Source organism: Oratosquilla oratoria, chromosome 35, assembly GCF_046742065.1.
Source record: "Oratosquilla oratoria isolate Oo_2021 chromosome 35, ASM4674206v1, whole genome shotgun sequence".
Taxonomy (NCBI): domain Eukaryota; kingdom Metazoa; phylum Arthropoda; class Malacostraca; order Stomatopoda; family Squillidae; genus Oratosquilla; species Oratosquilla oratoria.
This window is the reverse complement of record NC_134811.1, coordinates 33,252,021-33,257,020: the sequence shown is the minus strand read 5'-3', so window position 1 is coordinate 33,257,020 and position 5,000 is coordinate 33,252,021. Positions and strand designations below refer to the sequence as shown.

The 5,000-nt window shown below is 35.7% G+C and overlaps 1 protein-coding gene across 1 annotated transcript in view; it reads left to right on the top strand.

Moving 5' to 3' along the window:
- The first annotated feature begins 4,637 nt into the window (after nucleotides 1-4,637).
- LOC143018636 (uncharacterized) overlaps nucleotides 4,638-5,000 on the top strand; it is an 838,227-nt gene continuing 837,864 nt past the window's right edge. Inside the window, exon 1 of the mRNA XM_076174189.1 lies at nucleotides 4,638-4,715. The gene's annotated coding sequence lies outside the window, so the exon portion shown is untranslated. The remainder of the gene's footprint in view (nucleotides 4,716-5,000) is intronic.

Below are 5,000 nucleotides of genomic sequence, written 5' to 3'. Positions count from 1 at the left end.
ATTCATTTATTGCCCATGTTCTTCTGACTGTAAGCCAGTGTCCCTCACCCTCACTTTCCCTAATTCTTTTAATACTAGTTCGAATATGTGTTTCTAAACTAGGTCTGTTGATGATTAACGTCTGTTCATCCAAAGTCTGTTGGGTGTGTTTCGAGGGGAGTGTGAGATTATTCATGAGTGACATGGGTTCAGACCCTCACTTTCTTCTGCGCCATAATTGGGTGACTTGGACGTTCTTGTCCAGGATCATTTTGTACAGTCAAATGCGCCCCCTTGGAATACAAACCCCTTTCACCATGTGTGTGTGTTTGTGTGTGTGTTTTATCAGTCAACAACGCCTTTTCGCAAGGCAATATTTCGAACTTTTCATCTTCATCACCTCTATTCTCTTAAGAATTGAATGTGTTCCAGACTTTCTTATGTATACTGCACGCCTCTTGACGCTGGTTGGTTGAATGTGCTTTCTATCCCTTCACCATAGATAGGATTCGTGGTGGGGAGCGGCCGTTTTGGACATTTCCTTTGTTCAAGCAAACAACTGCTCTCAGTGAGCACTGTGTGTGTATGTGTGTGTGCGTGCATGTATCTAAATCCAACCTCCTTTTCTGATGTACCCGCGTCGGATACACCCCTCACGTCACCGTTGTCAGTAGTATAGTGCCACCATTGTATTGTGTACGTGTTGTAGAAGGTGATAATGAAAATGATAATTATAAATAATGATGGTGATGTGGAGCATATTAAACTGTTGACAAAAGCACATCAGCCTATCCTTGTTTGCGTGTTGTAGAGTCTAACTAGACACTTGTCCGGTTAAGCCGAAAGATTCTCAATTCGCTAAGAGATGTAATCCAAGTGGACCCTAAGTGGGCATCTTAGAAAATTGAAATGACTGTTACATGTTAATTTGGTGCATAAATAAAATATGATAGTTGACATTTCGTCTCATTTCCTTTGGATGGTAGAGTTATGGAATTTAGACAGACGCTGGTGGCGTAATCTGGAGTGATGATCTCGCATTACCTTAGTTGTGGATTCAAGCCCCGCACGTCTCTCTGATTCCTATCAGTGACTCTTACTTGCCCCAACAGCCCAAGCAAGCACACAGAGCAAAGATAATCATTTCGGCTGCAGCTACTCAGCACCTCCTGGCGTAGACTCCTCACCTAGGTCATTAAGTCACAAGATCAAAACGAGAAGAAGGGAAAGGTAAGTGGTGAACATTTAGTAAGATAAATCTTTGAACTGAACTGAACTGAATATTTTAGTAGCTATGTGTAGAGCCCCAACTCTTTGTCTAGCCTGGAATCAAAGAAAATAAATTGTGGTTTTATGCATAGCCACTGAAGACATCAATCAGAAAGTAGGAGATATCAAATGGATAAAAATCACAGCAAAATACGTAGCCATAAGTAGTGGTCCCAGGACGGCGCCTACTTGGCTTGATGGGGGTTTTATCCTCTGACTTAGTGTCCGACAGTTTACACTTCTGTTGTTTCATTGCATTCTACATACCACACCTGCATGTTTTAGACTTACAACACCTCTCACATTCCACATTAAAGCATCCATCACACCCATTTCCCACACCGCATGTTGAGTTACATAGTAACTTGTCCAATGTTTAATCATTAACACATTTTTATTTTGTTTTATCTATTTGATCTTCACAGCAATATTTTTTGGATTTTCCACAATATCTTAACACCATTTAGGGTTAATAGGTATATTTCCACATTTCGGACAAACACTTACTACACACCCAAACTGTTAATTGGCATTTTAATTGCACTGATTTATTGCATACTTCTGCTCGAACATCTATGAGTTCTTCCTCGGTAGTGGGAACGTAGAGTCCGTTTGTCAATATATACGTCAACTTACCCCAGAGGTTGACGAAATGCATTTCTTCCTTAGAAGAAGCTTAGAGCGAAACTGGCCGGGAATAAACTCGGAACTAGACCCATCTTCTTTCTCCACCTTCTTCAACTTGTCACAATGTCTCAATAATTATCTATCAATTTGTTTATCTATTTAATTTAATCTATCATTTAATCTATTGGACTATTCATCTACTTTTTATCTACATATTTTAAAGCCGAAAGTCAAGAAAAGCAAAATGTTCGTAAGCGTTCGCTCCTGGTGAGTAAGTCAAGGAAAATTCTTTAGTTGGCTGGCTAGATAAAAGGATCACAATGGAAATAAATGTCAAATGCGTCATTGTACCATCCTTACAATTTTACACTTTTTTATATCTGTGCATACGAATTCAAAAGAAAAAATAAATTTAGGTCAGGGTAGGCTAAGTTAGGTGACACTAGATTAAGTTAAAGTGAAGGAAAACAATTATTTTTTTTTGGGGGGTCGTTTAACTATTTGGAGGTGGGGGTCGTATACAATTTTGACCTCAGACCCTAAGGTGCAAACAATTATGACCCTTATCTTTTGTGAGAATAAGAATGATAATTGGTCAATTATGCTTTCCCAGGCTCCGATTTTTTTTAAGAATACAACCATAAAATCGATTGACATTTTACATATTTTGGTATGTCTAAAATCCAGACGACCTAAGTTACCTTGGGCAGGGACCCTACTGAAAGGACTGATTACAAAGGATTACAAAGGCGGAGCATGCCGACAGGAGACCGTTTGATCCATATCTAGGTCGGATGCAAAAATATATATATATATATATATATATATATATATATATATATATATACACATATATATATATACATACATACATATATATATACATACACACACATACACACATATATATACATATCATATTAATAATAAATTAAAACTATTATGATGTAAAAATAACAAATAAAATACACAAATAAATGCATAGGTATAGTTGAATAACAAACAAACAGGTAAATAGTAAATGATTATAAATTGACATATAACTAATAATAAATGAAAATCAGACAGACAAATTATAACAAAACAAAAACAAATAATATAACATAAATTATAATCATTACAGCATCTTACTTAGGTTTTTATCTAAATGATTCTTAAAGCTTTGAACTGAACTACATTGCACTACCTGTGCAGGAAGTTTATTCCATTCATTAACTACACGGTTGGCAAAGTTGTTTCTACCTACTTCCAAATTGAATCTATTTCCGGACAGTTATCACTTTTGATGTTGTCAATTCCCTTTAAAATCTTAAAGACCTGTATCAAGTCACCTCTGAGTGTACGCTTTTTTAGGGAAAACAGATTCATGTGCTTTAGTCGATTTTCGTATGATTTATTTTTGATATTTGGAATCAGTTTTGTGGCTCGCCGTTGTACTTTTTCCAGTCTGTCAATGTCTTTAATGAGATTCGGTGACCATACGGAAACAGCATATTCCATTCATTTATTTATTTATTAATTAATTAATCTATTTATTTGTTATTTAAATATTCAAAGTACCCAAACGAAATTGTGCCCACATTAACTATTATGTACATATTTACTGCTTCACTAGGATGTAAATACTGTATTTGAGTAATTACAGAGCAAACCAGAAAATATTATTAATAATATTCTAAATAACAATGAATTACTGTATCACATGCAAGTTAGGATTTATGGAACTTTGAAATGTTTTTTGATAGATGTTATTTGTATTTGTCTACATGTCATAAATATAAAAGCTATCCAATTCAAAGGAAACGCTAGGCTTATACTAATCTTAATCATGCAGTTGTTATTTCAATTTACATGTTCATATTATTGATTTGTTTTACAATGTTGACATTCTCAAAATCCACTTTGCCTTGTGTTTGGCGTTATTTTCTTAAGTTACCGTTATTCAATTAAAAGAAAATTTTCTTATAGCAGAAAATTATTAGGGGTGACTTTAACTTTTAACACATACTAATAATGGTAACATATCTTTAAACATATCGATTCTGTTGGATGACGCTGTGATTCGTAATTGTATTCCATAGGTAGGAAAAGTAGAAATACAGCTTAGGTAATAATAAAATGTGTTTTAAAATGTCTGAAACCATGTTACAACAAGCCATCCAAAACAAACATCAAAAGTCGAAACAATCATTCACTAAGTACTTCTATTCCTCTTGTTGGAAGCAATCCTTGATAAGAAACAGCTTACGAAATGTAAATTTCCGACTTAACTGTTGTTGTGGGTTTGGGGCAAAGGTCACAGATTGAGGTGAATGACGTAATGTCGATGCATTGCAATTTATTCATGACGAAAAATAAATACCAACTTCAAGTATTGGGTATGATTTAAAAACATCAATATGTAATCTACTGTATATGTTATCTTGAATTATCAGTGGTGACATATTCACAAAACGCACAAAATGTCTAAAAAGCGACGGCTCCACCTACTTCACATGTTATCCAATCAAAAGTCCGTTTCGAATTCAGCTGCCAATGACGTCATATAGCTTACCGACACCCTCTTTTTACACGCAAGGATCTAGGGAGCCAATATTTCACTGATTATATACTTTGGGCAATATTTCCCCCTTATTTATCTATTCTTTATAAAATTATATACAGAATTTAGCATGATTTTTTTCGTACAGCTATTCTACCTATACTGAATAAAGTTGAGTATTTTCGCGGTAGAATATGATGACGTCATTACATCAGTCAGATGGAAACACAAGTAGTGGTGGAGTAGAGGTGGGAACGTCTCAAGGAATTAAGTGCTAAAAATAGATCACGTATTTACGGTAAGTCAGCAAATCGAGGTGGCAGCGTAGAAGGAGATGCTGGGAACGTTTGTGTTTTGAATGTGTCAAGGTAGACTATTATTGCAGGAAGAGATGTGATAGAGACATGTGGTTCTCCAAAGTGTTTACATTTGCAAGTGGGACGAGACGACAAAACAAATAGTTGACGGACGGGCAAATTTGTGAAAATAAATGCGAGATCCTACGATATTGTTGTGAATGGAGGGGGCGGTAATCCATACTATCCAAGTCGAGGAGGGGATCTGAGAGTGGTGGAGGTGGTGA